The following is a 23,092-nucleotide window of genomic DNA, read 5'->3' as shown; positions in this document are numbered from 1 at the left end:
CACACATGTTGTGTTTGGGGGGCAAAAACTGAAATAATTCTGAAATTCTCGGAACATCCAGTTCTAATACGTGTAAAAGTGGGAATTTTGATTATTTCAGTGAGTTGTTTTCAGTTTAGAAATTAGTTTTAGTTAAAAGAATGTCAACACTGAAATGAAATATTTCATTTGGCCCTTTCTGAGAACCTTTCAGTCCACACTTGGTGAGAGTATGTTTTCAAAATCTCAGAATATTCTCACTCCTCTCTATCCTGTTCTGGCATTAACTGTCTGAGATTTTAGTGTCTGTTCTTGGCATAGGAAGGCTCTCTGGTTTCTAACGAAGCCATTGCCAGCATTCTGAGGTTCCTAAGACTCGCTGCCTGCGGGATGGATTTTTGCCTCTCCCTTGACACCCTCATCTACTTGTGAAAGCCCCAGCAGTGCTGATTTTTCTGTTATTTGTGAGGATAATGAATGCCTTGCCTTGGATAGGAAAAAGTTCCAGACTCTCTTTTTGGTGTACATTTTCCTTCTGCTCCAGACTAGCCTTGAGTACTATCATCCTTCCTCTAAGTTCAGGCTCTAAATGCTCTTTTTGAAGAAAATGATTGAGAAAATAAAAGGTTTGCTAAGCTTTCATGCCTGTCAAGATTCTGGATTAACCCTGTTCCAGGCTCAAAGACATTAATTTTACAAATTACCTGATTGTTAACTGAGCAATGCTCATATGATGGCAGTAAAATGGCTCTTGTTGTGTCTTGGTCCTAATTTGGTTTTCAGCAGATTTTTAATGAATCTGATTTCTCACTGTTTAACACTCCTGGAGATATTTATTTAACATGTATTAATTGTTTTAGTGCTTATCCAGAAGTATGAATGCAAAAAAGGGAAAAAAGAATTTTCATTATTTTATTTTCAATTCTTTTTTAGCAGGCATTGAACTTGCATAGCACCTGAGACCTTTAAAGAGGATGACCAAAGTCAATTGAACCAAATATTCCTAAGACACTGAAGGCACACCACGGGGTGTCTTTGATTGAGGGGCAACCTGTGCCAGTGTCTCTTCATCCTGACAGTCAAGAATTCCTTCCTGATATCCGATCTAAACCTGCCCTCATCCTTTGCCAGGCTGGACACACAAAGCACTGCTTTCACTTGCATCTCCTGTGGAACATGCACATCTGCCTTGCACATCTGCCTCTCAGGGGAGGATTTATGACTGTGCAGGGCTTGGATTTTCCAAGCTGTTTATGCTGATGTATTATGCACATTCACTTGCATCCAGCATTTAGACAAATTCAGTTTTCCTTGGCCTTGTAGGTTAAATTCTCATCGAATGTCATTGGTTTTGTAGCCCCAAAAGAGGAACGTGAGTGGATATAAACAGTGCACACATGCTTGATTTGCATATCTTAAGGCTTAAATAGATGGTCTTTGAATGATCTAAAAGGATTTTTTTTATAGTATAGAATAAACAAATGTTGTTTTGCCTGCAACATTCAATTCTACTGTTGGGGGAAAAGGGTTTTGAAAACTGCACTTCACGTATGTGCCCTGTGTATTTTTAAAGAACTCATTAAATTATGGTTGTACTACGTATTTTAAATATTGACATTTCTGAGTGGGGTTTAATTTTGATTCTGCCAAGTGGTGTAAATTCCTGTTTTGGATTCTGAGGATTTCAGTGGAGGTGGAAAACCACTAATAATTTCTTCTTGTTCACGCAACTTATATTCCCTTGCATGTTTTAACTTGAGGCAGACCCTTTCTATTGATGCTGATAACACTGCTTTGAGTGTAAACCAAACTCTTTTGGAGTTGGAAAGAGTAAAATTTCCTCTAAGTAATAGCAATGATCATTACCTTAATATAAAATTTTGTTTCATAAGGCCCTCATTTAGCAAGTATTTAGACACATGCCCAAACTCCACTGATTTTTTTTTCTACTGCAAAAAAGGATAACATGAGGCAGCCAATTCTCTCCACTTCAGTGTTCACTTGATTTTTGGTGTCAGTAAATGAGATCTGATACAATGGTGATGAGGCAGTTTATCAATCAAAAGTGCTTCTGACTGAGGAGGAAAAAAAAGTACTGGAAAAAAGTGGAGAATTTTCTCTTAATTAATCTTACCCTGAGATTTCATAAAGATTATTTTATGGTCTGTAGCTAACGTGGTGGTTATGCAGCTAAAGGCATTATCTTCACATCATTATAATGAAACATAACACTAGTATCCTTGACTTTATTAGCCAGGCTTCATTGGTATCTGACATTATATATTTCCTATTATAAATCTAAATAGGAACTTACACTGACCTGCATTAGACCAAACATTAAACAATTTACTAAGATTACTACTTTAGGAAAAAAAAAAAAAAAGAAAGAAGTCTTTTAGACCACCAAGAAACAACCATAAATTTAAGGAAATATGAGGTTTCCACCATGTGACTTCCCCTGCAGAGTTATGCAACAGACTGCTGTTACTTAAAGGTCATACATAAAAATTTATGGTACATTTTTTAAGAGATTTATGGTGTTTCTATTTATACAACTTATATGTCAACAATTTAAAGGTATAGTATACTAAAATAACAAATTAAACTCTAATCCCTTTCAATCCTTGATAAAATAGAATGCTTTAACATTAAGTCTTATATAAAAGAGGTTTAATAAATGTATCTGTATTAACTGATGTGGTATGTGTGATGTAATGATTAGCTGCTCATTATCTATTACAGATCATTTGCTCATTTTTATCTTGAAAATCGTTTGCAAATGGGGCTGGTTAGGGGAGCATTCCTTGGAGTATAGGCCCATTACATGGCGGTGTAGCTCTCTTTAGAATTGCTCTGCAAATCAGTCTCAGAACTGACTTTCCTTTTGTGCTCAGCTGAATGATGCCATTGATACAACCTACACCTCTTGTTTTGGGATATCTTTGAGCTCACATACACATCATTTATGGGAGATGTTGCTGGATTTTCTGGAAGTAAAACTCTGTAATGCTGTGTGATGGTACCAATCCTTAGTTATTTGCTGAACTTTATTTGCTTTGCACTGGAATGAAATAAGAGCAGTTAGACATTCACTCAGCATTGCTAATGCAAGAGGGTGGAAAAGACTGAGAAGGGGCAATTTCTTAAAGGCTTTATCAGTGGGACTTCAACTCAGCCATGGGAGTCACATTGTGAAGATTGCCTTTGCACACCTAATGTAAATATATCCATGTGGGAGCTGCGACTGACAATGCATCGCTTTATGCCAGAAGTCAGAGCCAAATATGCAGATCTGGCAGGGATTATTGATGCTAAATTCATCCTTGAATTTTGCATATTAAATTAATTTCATGAATATGATGGCTCCATTGGGGCACAGCATTTAAAGTACCCTGGAGTGTGTAAGCACTGTGATACCATAAATATTAATTTCTCATGAAAACAAGTCTTCACAGATAAACAAAGGTCCTAATATGTATAACATCTATGAAGATGCTGAACCATAAACACATTTGCATGACCATTGCCTTTGAGGTCAGCCATAAACACAGTGCTGAATGGGGCAAGAGCGTTTGGAGAAAGATACTAATATGGTCATGGAGATTTGTGGTGTTGTGGCCTAATCTTGTCCTCAGGAAAGAGCCCAGGAATCCACTGTGGTGGTACTAAGTTCCTAAAAATAGGGAGGGGAATTCTCCACAATTCTCCTGTGCCACCCACCAGGTTTTAGTTGTGGAGTCCCTGCTGACTTGAATCATCGTATCTCATCCCTTGATGACTCTCCCAGTATTCCTGTAGGGATGCCCTTTGTCTGGGCTCAAAGAATGTTCCTTGCCTTGCCGTGGGAGATGCTGTTTTGATGGTGTCCTTGGCTGCTGCTGTCTCTGGCTCTGAAGATAACAGAGCGCCTGAGCAACCCTGCAGAGCTGGAGCTGTTCCTGTAACAGGTCCTCAGCAAAATGACCCAGCAGACCTTTGCAAAAAGTGCTTATGCAACACTGCATCACCGGGGTTCTTGCTGTAAAATACAGCTGTACGGGTTCTGTGGATTTTGGAGGTTTCCAAAGTTGTGGCACCCTGTGATTTGTCTTTGCTGACTGCAGGAACATATCGCTATTCCTAAGCTGGTCATCACCCCTTCATCAGCATAATTCATTCCCAGGGTAAGAAGCTGTTGTAAAGAAATTAGCTACAAGTCTTCCAGCACAGTTTATAGGTTCATAGGCCAACCCAAGTGGCAATTAATTTAAAAGAAGATGTGATCACTTCCTATCTTTTATGAGCATTAAATAATATTTTTTTTTCTTTTTGACAAAAAATATTTGACATGTCAAAGGAGTAGAATGAGAGCTGATAGTATCTATGGTATTTTAAAATATGAATATCTTTTATAAAGAAGAAAATCACAAAGTGTTAGAAAAGAATAACAGATATGGCATTTTAAAAGCTATTTTTCTTTATAACTCTAAGTGTAGAGTTTCAGAGAGAAAACACTAATAAAAATTAGTCAGTCATCATTATGATGTCATTCTCATAATTTCCCTTGAAGTAAACTAGCAAGTACAAATAATATTTGTAATGTCTGACATCATCTATGTAGCTTTCCATATGCTCAGACTTTAGGTTAAATTTAGTGATGTTTCCCATTTGTTAGAGAGAACACCTTCTGGGTGGAATGGATTTCATTAAGAAAATCTCTCTGAAGTTAAGCCATCTTTGTAACTTGTTTGAAACAAAACAAAACCAAACCCCAAACAGTCCAGGAATGATAGGAGTACAGCAGTAGCAATTTGTCAAAAATGTGATTGTCTGTAAGAATCAAAGTTTTAGTCCGGAGTATTAGGGCTCACATGAAGAAAGGAAACATGCTCTTTGGTGTGGCTCTCTCCTAAAAGAAATAACCATCATCATAATTGTTTTATGTAGGAAACAATTTCCCCTTCCATGTGACAAATGCACATTTATCACAGTTGGTCTGCAAAGGCTTCTTGGAATCAAACATAAAAAAAGTTTTAGGGGAGTCATGGACTCATTTTTTGTTGTTTCAGCATGACTGGCTCATCAGCATCCTTGTCCTTAGACAAATATCTGCCAGTTGAGTTAATTTGTAATGGTATTATCAACTGGGATTATATCCTTCAAGTCATATTTCAAAGATATGCAGTACACAAATGATGTGGACCCATTTAATCCAAAGACCCCTGACAGCTTTTTCAAATAGTCCATTGCATTACTTAATATAAACTTAGAATTTAAGTAAATATTATTCATTATTCCTGATTTTGTTGTTGTTTTTGGAAGACTTGGGCATCGGTTTTAAATGATGTCATTATTTACACTTTTGCATTTGAATGGACATTGGCTAAATGTGACAGTTATTCAAATTCAAAGTAGAAAAAATTACTAGAGTTGTCAGAATATTGTAATACACTGATATATTATTCCTTCATTAATGCCAACATTTTCTATTACTCTCCCTTCCCCCTCAAAAAGGAATAGGAAATTCACACATTTGCAATCTATACTTAAGTACTGAATGGAACGATTCCTGAAAGAAAAATAGCTAACATAAACATAAATTCTTCTTTAGAAATATGAGGTATGTAATAATTAGTAGAGCCTCACTAAAGCTATAGAAACCAAATTCCCTTAGGAGAAAAAGAACAGTAACTTCTGAAAAAAAGAACAGTAACTTCTGAAAAAATGGCAGGCTATAAAGAGTTTGCTGTATCTGAGGAATAAAAATGTAACTGCTTAAACATATTTAAAAGTGGTAAATTCACTTCCTCTACAAATTCATAAACTCAGAAATATTTCCCTGCAATTGTTCTTGGAACTGATAGAGGAAAATCTCCCAGGGACACACCAAATGTAATAAGTGTAATATGAAAATTGCGCTTTCTGCTCTGAAGATTGAAAGAGAGCAGATATTCTCCAGAACACCAGCAGGTTCCCCTGCTCCCTGCCCATATGGGCTCTTCCCACAGCCTCCCTGCATGAGGGACTTATGAGCCTCGTCAGAGCTGACTGTACGGAAGGAATGTGGGCTCAAACATTTGCAGGCATGCCACAGAACCTCAGCAATCCAGTCTCTTGTTAATTACAACTAATATTTCATTATGTTGTGGAATTTTCAGCTACATAGCTGTGTGCACACATCTTACTATGTCGTGTAGCCAGCGCTTGCAATTAAATTAGAAGCTCTGCGAGTATAAGAGGTGTACTGAAAGCTGAAATTAGTAGAATAAAGCACTGCAAGCAGGTTTTCAGCTTTTTAATTTGAAACCTTCAGACTTCTTAATTGCACGAAGAAGTCTGAGAACACAAATCAAACTAAAAAGTAAGGAGGTAGTGAATTTCCACTCCCCCTGTTTTCAAATGAACTCTTTAGGCACATGGCTTTTAAGCCAATTTCATGATTTTGGAGTCTGCCTCGTGTGTGTGAATGGACAGGACTGAAGGTACTTTACATGGCTTATTTAAAAATAACATCCTAACCCAAGCTATAAATCACAATAAGTATTTAATGCCTTACGTATATAATAAATATTCAAGTCTAAGTATCTGGTTACAGCAGTGATTAAGAGTTCTGAAAATCAACCCCTTAAAGGACAGTCTTCGGTGGAAGTAGTGTGAGTGGTGAGGCTTCTTTCACACCCTTCTGTGCACAGCTACAGTTCACAGCCATTAAGTCAGCAACATCACAGCATCTGTTACTTCTGAACTCTGATGCACATCCATGCTTTTGGCAAATTTCATTTGAATGCTGCTGTTTGAGGAATTAAAGTAATTCTTAAGACAGAGAGGAGCCAGCCTGATATGAAGTTCTAAACTTTACAGTGTTTAAAGCAGCTCGATGGGTTTTATGGTGGGAAGAGAGAGTGGAGGATAAGAAAGATATCTCGGGGAGGCTATCTCTGGATTCTAGTTTTTAAACAGAAGCCTTGGATCTTCGTTGTGCTGGGGAAGAACTACCTCTGACTGGACAGCCCAGCCAGAAGGAATGAATCAGAGCTACAGATAGAGATCCATGCAGACTTTTTCTTTTCCAAATCCCATTACATTTGCAACAATGCAGGCAGGGAACGGACTGGCTGGGGACAGCTCTGCTGAAAGGGAGTGTGGGGTCTCGGCAGACACAGAATTGAACGTGAGCCAGCAGAGCCCTGGCAGCAGAGAAAACCAGCAGCAGGCTGGGCTGCTTAACAAGCACAGACAGCAGAGAAACCTCTCATCCTCCCTTCTCCCTGCACTCAGGAGGCTGCAGAGGGGACACTGCACCTGTAGTTCTGAGCTCTGCAGCCCCTCAGTACCAGAGTGGTGTCACCACACCACAGTGTGAAGGGGGCTAGGGACTGGAGCATTTGCCCTCTGCAGAGAGGCCACCAGAGTGGCCTCTCCCTCCCCTGTTCAGCCCAGGGAATAGAAGGCTTTGGGACCTTGTTCTGCAAGTGGGGCAGTTGGGTGTGACAATGACATTAGAGAATGACATCCCCAATGTAATTGTCCTTGGCAAGACTCCGTGACTCTTATGTTAGTGTAGGGCTTTTGGCAAAACATTTCTGTGGCAGGTACTGTTGGAAAACCATAATCAATATTAAAAAAAAAAACAAAAAACAGTTCAGGCACCTAATCTAAAGATTTAACCTATCAAGCTACTTTTATGTTGTTACAGATTTTTTCTCCTTTTCTTTTTCTGTTTTTACTAGAATTTCTAGTCTTTACCTGAGAAGGATTGCAAACAACCTTCATAAGGATTAGGAGAGGAATTCTGCACTTGATTAATGACAGGGACTACAATCTTCAATTTGGTTATCCTGGATAATGTCCTTCATCTATATAGAGCAATGTGTCCCTTTAACCAAACAATATTTAATTTCATGCAGTAGCACAGCAGGTCTCTGTGAGCAAGGACCATTGACTTTATATGTGCCTTTGAAGCTGCCTCTCTGAATTTAATTGTATTATTGTACATTGTGTCCAATATTTTGTAATTTTGTAAGCTTCCCCAGAAGCATATCTTGACAATTCCTAGTTTCTGTTGGAAATGTTTTCTATTGCATCTAGCCCTGATACAAACCAGCCTGTACATGTGAGTCTGGCAGCCTAAATGAGTTATCAAGTCACCAAGCTTTGCAGCACACCTCAAGTTTCACATAGAAGCTAATTTTGAGCTGCTTGGTTCTGCCCCACACAGAAGACAAACACTAGCACTATGTTATTTCTGGACAAGGAATCTGAAGCAAAGATTAAAGGTGATTGTTCTACAGGCTACCACACCAGCAGACATAGGACCTACCTGCACCCAGTTTTATTGACAGGAGGCCCAGTTCCCTACCAGGAAAGCTCCATGGCTGCTGTGTTTTTTGTAAGCAATTGGATAATAAATTATAGCAGCAGAAAAGCTACAGGCAAATACTTCATTAATTGGTGCTGAATCGAAACCATCAAAGCAGCAGCATGTAACAGACAAGTGATTATGCTGCTCAAATGTCATTCCTTTCAAGTGTGACAATTCAATTTGTTAAACTTTTTAATCAAAGAAAAAACAGAATAAAAAGGCAATATTGCCTTCTCTGAAATGTATCACTTCACCTATTTCTGGTAGATCTTGTTTGTTCCAAATTAAATATATTTTTAGATGCCGTCAAAACCCTTTTCAATATTGTTTTGTTCAACTGTATCTTGCTGTACTGCTGAGGATGCTGCTGAGTTAAATAGTGACAGTGTTCATTACCCAAATACCTCTTTTAGGTACTGCTCAATAACTGCTTTTTATAGTTTTTTATAGTTTTATAGTATAGATTTTTGGAGTTGTCACTGACACTTATATTTTTTCCAGGATAGAACAGAATAAGGTCAGAGAGCTCTTTGTGTGTTGAAAGATTCTTTATGTTATATTGAATTACTGTGCCATTTCATTACATATATTTCAAAAAATTTCTCTGGACTTCCTTCCAACACACTCAATCTTGTATCACCAGCAAATTCAGACACTTAGTTATGAACTTTTCAAAGTTACAGCTGATTTTCTGGAAGCAATACAAGATTACACATTTGAAAATTATTTTAAAGATATGGATTATTTATTTCTTCTATTTGTTTTTCACTCCTAATTTAGAAGTGTACTGGAGATATGTCCAGAGGCATTGGTATGGTGCAGTTCTTGCCTGAGTGCAGTCAGAACCACAACAGCTCATGTTTTTATTGCTAGAGCAGCAATCCCTCATACCACTTTCTTCAGAAACACCAAATAAAACCTTCTAGAGATATAAATTACTTTCTCTTCATTATCTTACATATTCTTTGACAGCATTCTGTTTGTGGCAAGAAATCAACATTTAAACAAGATGCTTTTCTGGGCCTAATTTCACAATTCTCCTAATTTTTCATCTAGGATTTTTTGTTCTCCCTTCTCTGTTATTTGCAGGATGACCTTCAGAGCCCTTTAAAAGCCAGACTCAAAGATGAAATTTTGTAAAAACAAATAGCTCAGCTTCATTACCTTAACTACTCTAATGTTCAGTTGCTTTCGAGTACTTATTTTCAGGGTAATTTATGCTGTGCTTTCCATGATTTCTCATCTCTCTTTTTTTTCCCCTTTCTCATCCTACAGGTGGAGAAGCAGCAGATGTTAAACACCAACTATAAGATGTGATTTTCTCTGTTTCTCTTATGGAAAGAAATCAAATTGTATCTTTTCCTTTTATACTCCATTGGTCCCCCTAACCAGCCTCTGCCAAAGATCATCAATTAGCTTGAGGAAGTTCTTCTATTATGATGTCTTTTAAAATTCTCTGTATTTTTCCCTATTTGTCCTTTAAATTTCCTCTCAAACCTCAGAATGTTGTTCTACCATGAATATTTATGGGAAACTCCTACTTACGCTGTCAGTGAAACAATGGCAGGATATAACCCTTACTCTGGTGTTCTGAATTTATATTCTGCTCTATTAGTGCCACTTGAGTTGGATTTCCATTTTATTATAGGATTATTATTTTTTGGGGGCCTGAACATTCCCTTGTACCTTGTGATATTTCTCACCTTCTTGATTCCTGATTGTTCCAGTATATACATATTTTCCCTGAATCTAATAAGTTACTTTTAAAGAACCTCCATGCTGCTTCTATGGATTTTAATTTCCTAACTTTCCCCTTCAGGCTATTTCTAACTTCCTCAATATAAAAATCTTCCTTTTTTGAAAAGTACTTTAATATTATTACCTTATGGTAGGTTCCCACGGGAGGATGTTGAGCTTAATTACATTATGGTCGCTTTTATTTAGTGGCTCAACCACGTTAACTTCCTGAATCAACTCATATATTTTGCTCAAGATCTGCATCAAGACTGGATTTGCCCTCTCAGTATTCCATAGAAATTGTGATGCCTTACAACTGAAAGCCCATGATGATGCCCAGTAATGTATCTCAAGCAATCAGTTGTTGTTGTGCTGAGATTCAGCTGAAAACAATGTTTAGTAGTGAACTGTATGGTAGTTCTGAAAAGCAGATTGAAATATGGTTTGTCTTTGAACTAGATCCACTGCTTCTCTGAACTTATAAACATGACTTTGAAAGAATGTACACTGTTTTCCTGATTAGAAGTCCCTTCTCTTTTTTTTTTTCCATTACTCATTTATTTCAACCCCAGTTTTAAAATCTATCTCATTAGAAAAGCATTCTTAATAACAGAAGTTGAAACAAATATAGACATGTGTATCCTCGTTCAACACAGAGCTGTTACTATTACATGTTATGAGAACACAATATTTGGTACTCGACTCAATTTCTTTATTATTTTAAATCCCAAACTGATTATCTTAAATCGGACTTTTCTTAAATTTTCCAAGAAAGGTTTGCTTCATTAATGTTATAATTTGTGGTTCACATTTTGAAAGAAAGCTAAAAATAATTTCTAAAATAGTGTGTCTTTCTGACCTAAACACAGCTAACTTACATTTTTGCAGTTTCCAGGATTGTTTCACTTGTACAAAGCAGTAAAAGTATCCTGCTCTTTCCATTTTTCTCGTACTATAAGAACCAAGAAAGCAGGAATTTGTTTAGCTCATTGGCTCCATTTATCCTGAGCCAAGACCATGATCTTGGAAACCCTGTAACTTGGCTGAATACAGTACAAAGTTCTTTGCAAAAAGCCAGTGCAATTAGAACAACACAGTGTATGTTCAGTCTCAAAATTAAGACGATAAAGTTTCAAACAGTTAGAACTGAAACAAAGTATCCTGGAACCAGACCTTTAATCAGTTGAACACAAATCCTAATTCCACTAGTTTTTGATCAAATGAAGAATTGTGTGCTTGAGGACAGCATTAAGAAAACACTATTCTACCTTCTTGTAAATGGGCAGAATTCACACAGAAAACAAGGAAACGTAATGGAAGAAGTGCAAGTTTTGTGCAGTCCAGCCCTGGGAGCTCCTCTGAATGCTCCAGACAGAGTGACACTATAGCACAGCAATAGCCTCTGCACTTTCTGCTTTATCACTGCTTACTGCTCAGTGGCCATACACATTTGCTAACCAAGTCAGCACATTGCAGACACTGTTTTAAAACCCAGTGCTTCAGTTCTGAAGCTCCTTTTTTTTTTTTTCCCAAAAACCTCCCCTTTGCTGCATATTTAGAATATCTAACACATGCATAAGACATTCTCTTCACTTTTATGAAATCATCTGTAATTTCTACATTGATGAACTACAACACTTAAGGAAATCAAGTAAATAAAATTCAGTACCAAGGATTGTAGCTCATGATGTTTCAATTCACCTAAATTATTCATGGGTTGTTGAAGGTACATTTTTGTTTTATTGAATAAAGGAATTATCAGGCCCTATTAGAAATAATTTTAGTTCTGTTCAGATTGAAAGTAATTTTCTTTCATGCATTTTGTTTGCAATTTTTTTTGACCATTGATATAAAGTGATTTCAGAAGTTACTAGGTTAGTAAGGAGCAAATTAAGTTCACTTCCCTTCGTCATTTGCTACCTTTTTTTCCATAGGATACTTACTTCTAGAAGTTGAAATATTTATGCAGATGGTAAAATAAAATATATACACATTGATGAAATGTATATGCATTTTATACAAAACAGAACTATGTTATATTGACCTATGTTCCTTTTGGTTTTTTATTTGTACCGTAAAAGTTTAACAAACTCATTTAAAAGCAAAAATTTTTAATAGACAATATAATTTGTAGGGAGAATGTATCTCTACAAGAAGTGCTAAATGTTGCAAGTTACAAAATGCTGACTCACTAAACTACAGAAAAACCAGAATTTTCAATGCTTCTGCTTCAAGGATGACATTACTTTTGAATTAAGTAATCCATTAAACATTTCTTTACCAAACATTTGTACATAAAGGGTTTGGTCCAATTGTACCTGCAGTCCTCCCAGCCCCATGGGCCTTTGGAGAAACATGGATCCTGTCTCTGAAATAGTTTTGGTTTTTCCCACTTAGAGAGAACTAGGAGAGGGGTAAAACCCCAGAGGGGCTGGTTTCTGTGAGGCAGTTCCCTAATATTCCCTACTTTTGGATTTGTCTGCTGCTTCAGACTTTGGACATGATGTTTGGAACCACCCTGGGTTTGGCAGGGCTGTGATCTGTAAGACACTGTAGGGGCAAACTGGAGTGATCTCCTAGGTGGCTTGTTAAGGTTTATTTGATCTCCTGGTTTATTTACCCAGGCACACACCTCCTTGTTACATGAGAGCACTGTGACTTCTTGCTCCTTCCCTCAAATAGTCACTGGAGCAATCCTGTCCTGATAATATTGTCCTGCCATATCTTGGAAGGCCATTATGGGGAAGGAAAACAGCAGCAACGGAAGTTCCACATTCCCTCTCTTCTGATCCGAGATCCTTTTGATTTGATGAGATCTTTGAAGTGCTCAGGGTTTTAACAGCCCTAAACATGGTGTGCTACTTGATAAAGAGAGTCAATAGTGCTTGGGCACATCTTCAACCAGGCCTCTGTGAGGTGCACAATACCATTTTACGTTCATTACTAACAATTAAGCATCCAATTTGTTATGGTATGCATTTTCTTTAAGGAAGAGCTCAAGCAAGTTTGATATTAAATAAACCACTGCAGCTCACTCAGATCCATGTATCTACTACCACTTGTGTGTTGCCTCTGGGCTATTACAGTGATTGAGAATCCAGCTGAGGGAGATTCACCAAATTTTTAAGAATGCCAAAAATATAAAAGTTTTTGGATGATTTACTCCCTCTTTTATTCCTTTTCAAGGCGTTCAGTTAGCATAAAAATAATGATTATTACATAAATTAAAGTTGTTGCAATTCAGCTGTAGGGATTGCAGTCCAAAGCCAGTGAAGATAGATCAAGGTTTTAAAAAGTATCTGCTGTAAATTAAAAACAAATGGTTGAAAGTATTTTGCAGACCTCTCTCCCACAGATTGTATATTCCATTTTCCAAATTAAATCTGAGAGAGAATATTACTTTATTGAGATTTATGGAATAATTTCTTTAAAAATTCCAGCAATATGAGAATGTAGGCAGACACTGACAATGAAGAAAAATAAGTGTCAGCTACTAAGTGGTTTCATCTTTTGGAGCTTTTTATGTTTTTGGTAATGGGAAAAATTAGTTCTGACTGCTTTTTAAAGCTAAGATTATATATAAACCATTAATTAGGGGCAGATCATTTGTCCAACTTTTACTGCAGAGGGGATAAAATGGGTGGAAAACATGATAATATACCAGTGCTCCTTGGAGGAAGTGTTCCTCCCTCAGCCCAACTTGCTGATCCTGTCTAAGGAATAAGACTTAAGAGCTTGTGAGAAAATGTGTGTAAGAGGATATAAAAGAAAATTGTTCTGTGGCATCTGGGGAAAATATATATAGGAATAGCAGTTGGGCTGTATTAACTATGAAAGTAAATGTGTTACTCAATTTTTCACCTCTTTTAAGACAAACACAGGACCCTTTTTCCATGTGGCACAGTACAAGGGATGTAACAAAAGGAAATCCTAGCTCTGGTGGACCGGAAAGCACAGAGAAGAAGCCGCAAGGACACAGACTGGTTTCGAGGGCTCTGGGGTGTCATGGATTCCCTGAAGGATTCTTAGGACCTCATTACAGTTTTTGGGGTGTCCAGGAGCTTAAAGGGATGATGAATCCTGGAGCCTAAGTGGACTGTTAAACCTCCTCCCAATAAAGAAAAACATGTGGTTGAAACTGTGTTGGCTAAAAACCATGGAATTTTCTGCGTAACTTTATTCCTTCCTTGCCATATTGTGTTGGCTATCATGATCTGCCTGTTATATTTCAGCAAAAGCAATAATTTCCTTTTAATTAGATAATTGCCATGTTATTCATTGGTTTTGATCACTTCTAAATTCAGCTTTTGGTTTTAACAAATGTAGTTTCAGAAGATGATGGATTTTTACATTTTTTAAACCGCTAAATGTTCAAAAAGGATTTGTACACATAACAAAATTAGAGTAGGGATTATCTAGCACTGTGTGTGGGATACAGCTATAATCTATACAGAGCATGGAAAAGAAACTGGCATTCTCAATTGCACTGCACACATCTCAGTAATAACAGGGTATGAGGCATACAATTTCATGGAACACCCACAATGAAAATTATTCTTTCCAAACAGAGAATTGTTTTGGAATAAGTTAGGTTAATTGGCACCATGGGATTCCTCTCAAGGAAACACAGAACATTAAAATCTACACATGTGCATGTAAAATGATAAAGTATTATCTTCTTTCCCCCCTCAGCTCCTCAAATCTGAGACATGCTACCCAAAATCAACAGACACGATTATGTTTTGTTGATTCAAATTTCCTCACAATAAACTGGCAATTCTTCATCTGGTCAGCTTACAACCTGAGAGCCACTGCACTGTTCCACAATTGCTAGCTCCAGTATGGTTATCTAGTGCAGGCTCTCACACAAAAATAGAGGTCTCTAAGAGCTTTTGGCACATGCTTTTTAGATGGTAAAAAACTTCATTTTTAACAAAGCTATATGGTGCTAGGATACAACCTCTTTCAAAGGCCTGTTGTGTCCCTATTAGGATTAGAACCAAAATCTGCAAATGGTTAATAAGAAATCCAGGCATATTTCACTGTCATTATACAATCTTTGGTTAAAATGCAGTATTTTACAGATTCTGAACACAGTTAAAGTATATTAAGTCCTCACAATAGCAATGTCGCCCTCTCAAAAATTACAAAGAACTTATCACTGATTAAGGAAAAAAAAATCTTCCTATTCATGAAGAAGGCTGAATTCTCATGCAGAATATTGTGTCTGTTTTGTTACTGTTTAAGGTCACTATAAACAATGATATTCTACGTGGTTTATCTTTAAAATGTCCTGATTTTTTCACATTTGGCCATTTTCACACTTAACCATTATTTCTTCCTGAGTTTTCTGCTCCAGTTATGTCAAGACATTTAAAAGCAATTAATTGTGGTGCCTAGTGGGCAGCTCACAGGTGAGGTGTGGCCTCAAAAATTATGTCTGTTGTGCCACAGGTCTGACTGCTGTTCTTCTGACCTCTCAGATGAGTGAGAAACTCCCATGTCCTGGGACCTGACATCACTTCAACTGCAAGTCCTGCTGAAAAATAGTCTACATCACTTCCCTGTCATCACTTCCCTCTGCAGTCTCCAGGAGAAATCCAAGGTCTGTCATTTTTGCAACAACACAGGCAATGTAGTGTTTCAGTTTCTCACCAAAGACATGCTGGAATCCCCCTTTTCATACACTGAAAGAGGAGTTCCAGGACAACCAAAAATACCCCACAGGTATCACTGCTGTATGTCAATAATTTCTTTCACCTTGCCCCCCTGCCTAGGCATATGCACATGTCTTACATGGATTTACCATTTCAGTACTCTTAGAAGTACAGGAGCAGGACAGCAAATAGAGTTTGCACTCAGCACTGGTGCAGTTAATTGTAGAATGGAATGAAAATGAAATCTTGGTTTGTTCCTCATAGAATATATGTCACACTTAATGTTCTGTGCCTCAACATTGTTATTTTAAAGGACTATCCCCATTCTTCATATAGAGCTGAGAGCTTGGTCTGGTAGGACAATGAGAATTTACTATCTGAGTTTTCACAATCTGTTTCTGATGAATAACTCTGAAGAATTGCAGGCTCATTGGGTTGAAGAAGAAAGAAATTCATATAGGACCTCTCAGTTGTCCTTCCAGTGTCCAGAGAGAAATACAACCTTCCACTGCTCCCCTGTCTCTCCATACATCAAAATAATGCCTTTCAGGACTAACTGGTCATGAATTTAGTAGCCACTGTAAGTTTGGCTTTCAAGGGAGCAGAGAGCAAATAACCTTTGTGGAGAGTACAAGCTAGTGCTTAGTGGAGGAGAGCACAGCTTGTTGTGATGTCAGGGCAAAAAGTTCAAAAAAGGTTCATTGATTTCAGCCTCATCCATGTAAGTGTTCAGAGGGAAATAAATTGAAATTACTGGACTTGGATGGAAGGATTAGCATGAATTATGTGAATTATGTGAATCATTCTGTCAATAACATAAATCCTGTGGATATCAATGGACAGTGCATGTGTTAACTTAGATCTGTCTGTGCATCAGCAAGATGCAAGAACAAATGTACACATCCAGTCAAGAGGAATATGTGAGAAGTTTTATCAGTGACAGAACTGAGCAATTCAGCAAATAACACAATCTGATTCCCACATCAAGTTTTAAATAGATTTTATCCCTGGCTTACTGTAGATTTTGTAGCCACTCCTCACTGCAAAGACAGCACAACCTCTTATAAGCTTCTTGGAGCAGGCTCTTCCAGTGCTGGAGGTAGTGGCAATTTAACGAAACAATTATTTGATTATATGTTGAATGACCTGAGTAATACATATTCATATGATTAAATGTCACAGAATCATGGAATCATTAACTTTGGCAAAGACCTCTATGATCATTAAGTGCAACCATGAACCCAGCACCACCATGTTCACCACTAAACCACGTCCCCAGGTGTCACATCCACCTGCCTTCTGAACACCTCCAGGGGTGGTGGTTCCACCACTTCCTGGGCAGTCTGTTCCAATATCTTGACACAACCATGAAGGCACAGTAGATGTTCCACCACTAATCATGCATTCCAGCAAAAAGATGCCTGTGGTGACCAGATGCTTATTTGATCCTGAGAAACTCTGGAATAATTGGCTCAGAGCAGCACAGTTAACATGTTTAATGCCTGACAGTCTACTCCCATACTCTTATACTGAACATATGAATTGCTGCGTTCCACAGCAGTCTTCATGGCATCACAGAAAATTCCTACCTGAGTCACTGGATCACTCATTAATAATATTCTGCAGGACTGAAAGCACTTGTGTTCTGATTAAAAAACTATGAAAACACAGCAAGAGATATATCTAACTTGTAACTCATCTAAAGGCTATTACTGGGAAATTTGCTGAGCATACACTTAAAAAAAATTGTCACATATTTCTGTGGAGTTTTTTTTCCTTGCAAAGAGAACTGACTGTTAAAATATTTGTAATGAATTAAGTAGGAATATAGCATTTTAAAAACTTTGGGAATTAAAAAACCTCACATAAAGTAGTCTTACTGGTATTAGTTTGAAAGCAAGATGAACTAAGAAGGTGACTATGGCTCAAAATTTAGGAGAAGTTTCTGTTTAAGTGTTTCTGACAAGTAAAACCATAATCTTAGAGAAGGTGACAGAGGTAGAGTTTAACTCATATGTTCTCAATGGTGATCTCTGATATCACTTAACTGAAATTTTCTGTCCCTTTTCCCTTCCCTCTCCTGCCATGCCCTTTCCTTCCTCAGAGACTTTGCCCTTTATCATCATATTCCCATGAGATACATGAGAAATATTTTATTACCAGCTAAAAAAATATAAATAACTGAATCTCTACACAAGTGCAAGTGGTAACTGCACAATGGCAAATTTAAGCACACCCATTTTGCAGGGGTTTCTGCTCTCAGCACTGTGTGAGGCAAAGTGCAGCAGAGTGCAGCCGTTCTTGCTGGCTGAGCAATTTATGACCCTGTAGCCAGCAGATACACACCAGAGCTGCACCAGAGCTTAGTCACAATCAAAAAGAAAAGAAAAGAAAAGGAAACAAAACAAAAAAGCAATAAACTGAAAATAACCTAAGGATCAGAGATGACAAGCAACTGAACGTGAAGCCCTGCTGCAATTCTGTGCCTAAAGAGCTTGTTCAGTCAGTGGATTTATAAGTAGAAAATGACCTTCTAACTACAAGGACTTGATTTTACCATTGGCAGCAGTAAGATGTAAACTTGGCTACTTTGTACAGTTCTGAGGTCCTTAGTTTTAAAAGGATTTGGGGAAGTTGAATGATTATAGGGAAGGACCACAAAAATGATTTAAGGACGAACAGTTGCAGCCCTAGAGCTACTTAGCTTTTCAGAAAGTATCCTGAAAGGTGATTATAGCATTTAATTCCCAAGAGACGTGCTAAGTTCCTAATTTTTTTGTAGTTGCCAAACCGTACCTTGATGCCTTCCCTTCTGAACAATATATTTAGACCAATACAGGTTTTTGGGCTCAGGAGAAAAGAAAGTAAGTGAAAATTGATGTAATAGGTTGTGCTATATTTTATGGTGATTGCTGCTAACCTAAAGGTTTCCAAATCTTAGGAAATAATACAGTTAATAAGATAAAATACAGTCACAGGAGTATAAAAATTTGGAGAACTGCTACAGCATTGACCATTTTTCTGTAAGTTAGATACAATCTTGAGTAGCAGGTGACTGGACTGATCTTATAAAAGCAGCATATTCAGCCTTGTTACATCTCAGGAAATCATTAAATCCAAGTGTTTGGAATGTTTTGACACTTTTTTTTCCCCTGCTGAGAGCATTATGAGATAAAATCAGATTTGCATGATACTTCTGGAGCGTTTAATTTTTTTGCCTAAATTTTGACAAGAGATTCAGACACATCGGGTCTAAATTTTCTAGATAATTGAATAAGGTCTCCTTAAATGCCACTTAAAGTGTTACCATTATTAGTTTAATAGCTTCTCATTTCAACTTTCTGCCTCTTTTCTACTTGGCAATAGTTTAAAACAGAAAGAAAATAACAGCAGTGAAAAACAGACAAAGAAAAAATGGGTTCTAATATTTTCATTAAAAATTTGTCTTTGCTACATAACTTTGAAGGAAGAACTGTAAAATGTTGCTCTGCAACTAACAACTCTCTTCACCACAACACAACGGAGCAGTAAATCACCAAAACAGGGAAAGCAGACTTTTAGTTTGGGTGTCGTATGAGGGGTTTTTTTGGTAAAAGGTTCATTCTTTTCTTCTGTATACACTCTGGGTAGTTTGCAATATTAATGGGCACGTTATTAGGAGATGGAATATTAGGAGATGGAATATTAGGAGATTGAATTGATATTTTCTCCACTACACTGGGCTAGATATTCCTAGATAGTTGAGCCAGGTGCATGGCCTAGATTTGGGTTACGGGTCCTTGTCTCACTCATGTCCTCGCTCAGCTTTGAGGCAAGACCAAGGTACACGGATTTTTCTTGTCACCACATTCCTGAGGCAGGGGAGGAGGTGACAGGAGGGGCTTGGCCAAGTGTCCACACTTGGCAATACTTCTGTAGCCAGGGTGACATAAAATGCAGTGGAGAAGGCCACAGATGTTGAATTAGCAAATTCTTGATTAATATCCATTCATGGCTTCCAACAACTAAGTTAAAAAATAGGAGATCAAAAAAGCATTCCTGCTAACTGTGCAGAAATTAGGAGACGTGCAAAGAAAAATTGGTTCCTAAGCTTTTTAAAATTTTTTTTTAAATCTTCAGGAATCCTGCATCTAATATTCTCTTGAGTAGGACCACAAAGAAGCATAAGTCACTATAATCCATTCATGAAATCTATCTCTGTTATGAAATGCTTCTCCACACTTGTGCTAATTCCTTCTGAGATACTGGCAGCAGATAAAATTATCACTGCTCCTTTTTAATTTGAACTCCTTAAAATTCAATCATGTAACTGTCAGTAATTGCACTGCAGCAAGAGTTTTCAAGCAGAGAACCTCAGTGACTTCAATGAACATTAAAAGCCAAAGGACCAATAAAACTTGGGCAAAGAGTTGCACCACTCTTCTCACTTACTTTCTTTTTATATCCACAGACCTTCCCAGGAGTGATGGACAAGAAGCAAGCCCAGACAATCCAAATGATGTGCTTAGGGCAGCAGAGCCCATGAAGAAGCCCTACAAAGGTGCTCAGAGCAATGCTAGGGGCTTCAAATGAATTCCACCAATACAGGGATCAGTAGATCCTTTAGAGAAACAAAAGGGCATCTTTTTAGGAGGGAAACATGACTTTTTGTTGTACAATGCAATCACTTCTCTTCCTCTGTTTTTGTATTTATTGTCTTTCTCTTTATCTGACTGCCAGTGCTGTAATGAGTGAAATATGTTAGTGAAATTAAAACCAACCTCCAGGATTATTTTTATGAAGGAAATATATCACTTCAGTTTCTTGGTTATATCAGCTTCAGGATAGTTTTAAGTTGATTCTTTGGAACAGATTTGCTAATTTATGAAAATATAATGATTTTATCGCTGCTAAATTTCCTCTTGACATTAAAAAAGAAGACAAAATTAGCCACCACTATATTATTCCATCTATTGGTATTATAAATATCTTAATGGGATAGCTGTCCAAAATTCTTTTCAGAGGCATCAATTTATATTACCTTTGATTCAACCACAGCTGCATTATTGGCATTGCAATTATCATTATACTAATTATTTACTGAGTACAACATATGTCTCTAAAATTCTGAAAAAGTATTTTTGCTGTTTTTACTGTCACTGGAGTTAAGTATTTGTTTGTATTTCAGGTACAGAAAGAAAATAGCAGAAGTGTCTGTTTTCAGACACTTGAGTGTAAGAGAGAAAATTTTTACACTTCTTTTTAGGGGGAAAAAAAAGTTTGCCTTTTCTTGGTATCATTGCTCTGAGGCTGGAAAACAGATGAGCAGTTTTTGTTTTCTTCAAAGTGTATATATCCAAATTCTGGCACTATACATGGTTCCTAAGTGAGCACAGAGGACACATTCCATGATGTTTGCACTGTGCAAGTGGATGCAGTGTTTTACAGAGTGGTTTGTTGAGGTTTTTGTAACTGCTGCCTGTTCTGCACTGCCTGCTGGAAAATTATCTGTCCACAGAGTATTCTCCATTACTGATTTCTAGTATTGAAGTGTGTAACAGGTAAGTAAAACCCGATACTCTGTCAAGTAGTGACAATGCTGCCATTGCCACAGTGATCTCCCATCCTTGTGGGTAAGGGACCATGGACAATGATTATAGGAACTAGACTGCAAATGTAAAAATGTTTAAGAACCCTTGTTTTAAAACTATAATTTAGGTTATAGGAGGTTTGGGGTTTTTGTTTTATTTATTATTTTATGTAATGTACTCATTCCACAAATTCTTTACTCTTTCTATTTAAGAGCTGGAGTCCTGCTCCTAGGCACATTCCCTTTCTCCTTCCCTGCAAAGTACATAAAGCCTCCATTCTTGCCAGCCTGCATTAAACACTGCAACACAATTATCCTCAGTCACTGGACTGTTATCTCAGGGAATTGAATTAGACTTTCTAGCTTAGAAACATCAAATTATTTACACAAAATGTTATAGTTGAAACAGATCCAGTGTAGACCATTACATGATGATTTTTTAAAAAGATCAGGTCACGGATTTAAAACAGAACTGAAAGTTGTATCTGATCCTGAGGGTACCTGTTGGGAGTCATATCAAGCAGGTTAGTGCCTGTTCAGAAGCATGGAAAATCAGTTTTCCATTCAGCCTTGTCTCTAAGTTGCAGCTGTAAAAGTTTCCTCAAGAAAGGTTCCTTTGGGACCAATAACAGTTCTGTGGAAATTTCACTGTCAGTTTTCCACAAGTACAAGTGATCAGAACTTTTGGTTAAGAAATATGAAACAGCCTTAGGTGTTCAAAACCACCCCTGATAAGTCCCTTCTGTTTGGATATCTTGAACATAATGGTTATCTTCAGGGACAGAAAGGGAAGCATTCAGCAAAATACATAATCAAATAAAGTAGGTTTTTTTCTCCTGAAAAGTGGGCAATATGTTTCATTGCTCTCTTTTTCAATACACACTAAAAACCTCTGAGATTCTCTCTCAGAAAAGTCTATCCTAATTGGCCTCTTGCCCTTACAGCTGAAACAAAATTATCAGTTAACATGTGCTATGCATTCCAAATTGACCTGGTTTGTCACAATTATCAGTTAAGATCCCTCTGTCAAGAGTGTGTCAATATAACTTTCATCCATGAAGGCTTTTTGATAGAGTCCTGACTGTTCTAGGCATAACCTGATTACAACTTAAAACTTCTTTATGTAGCTGAATTTTACTTGCATTACCACTCTGAATTGTGACAAGAAATCAACATGGAACAACACTTGAATTCCAGCATTCCAGAAGTAAAATATCTTCCAACAGACTTAAAAGTTTTCCATTGGTACTTACCCCATAACTAGATGTAATTTCTCACCTCCACCTTCCAACATATTCCCATCAGTGCCCATTCCCCACTCACTGCCCCAACCACAAAAGCGTTCCCAGTGGACAGGAAGGAAGCTGTTCATCCCACCAACCCTCATGTTTGAATTTAGAATTGAGTTTAGAATTTAGTCACTTCTATGTGCCCCTCCAACACACACAGTTTTAGAGCAGCCTCCCACCCAGGGAAGCTTGGGCTACATTTGGGGTTGAGCCAAGAGGGAATGAGCACCCCTGCTCCTCTCCAGGGCATCCCTGACCATTCCCAGGCCCTCTCCTGTGTCCAGGTCTCCAGGCATCACCGAGCACCTGGAGGGCAGGGGAAGCCCTGAGCCAAACTTGGTCCCACTGCCTCCACAGCAAAACTCATCTGAATTCAGTGGGCTGGAAATGAGCCCAAAGGATGAAAATACAAAGATACTGCTGTGGAATGCTGGTGCTAAATAGTTTCATTTGAATTTAAAGCAAGGAAAAAAAATGAAGGGAAAGAAAATAGTTTGATAAGAGTTACAAGATGCTGTTT

General features: G+C 37.6%; 2 protein-coding genes across 3 annotated transcripts in view; one reads left to right on the top strand and one right to left on the bottom strand.

Annotated features, from left to right (window-relative positions):
* ANAPC10 (anaphase promoting complex subunit 10) overlaps positions 1-22,671 on the top strand; it is a 143,649-nt gene extending 120,978 nt beyond the window's left edge. Inside the window, exons 6-7 of one of the 2 annotated variants that reach the window (XR_008484409.1) lie at positions 15,512-15,662; positions 20,165-22,671. The gene's annotated coding sequence lies outside the window, so the exon portion shown is untranslated. The remainder of the gene's footprint in view (positions 1-15,511; positions 15,663-20,164) is intronic. The other variant, XM_054296067.1, reaches the window with a different exon arrangement.
* The window catches only part of HHIP (hedgehog interacting protein), a 68,822-nt gene that overhangs the window by 29,908 nt on the left and 15,822 nt on the right, over positions 1-23,092 (bottom strand). The gene's annotated exons all lie outside the window — the stretch shown is intronic.

This window comes from Melozone crissalis, unplaced genomic scaffold, assembly GCF_028551555.1.
Source record: "Melozone crissalis strain CALT ecotype California unplaced genomic scaffold, PUWL_Pcris_2 ptg000006l_1, whole genome shotgun sequence".
Taxonomy (NCBI): Eukaryota; Metazoa; Chordata; class Aves; order Passeriformes; family Passerellidae; genus Melozone; species Melozone crissalis.
The sequence above is the reverse complement of the archived record's forward strand: the minus strand, read 5'-3'. Positions and strand labels throughout refer to the sequence as shown.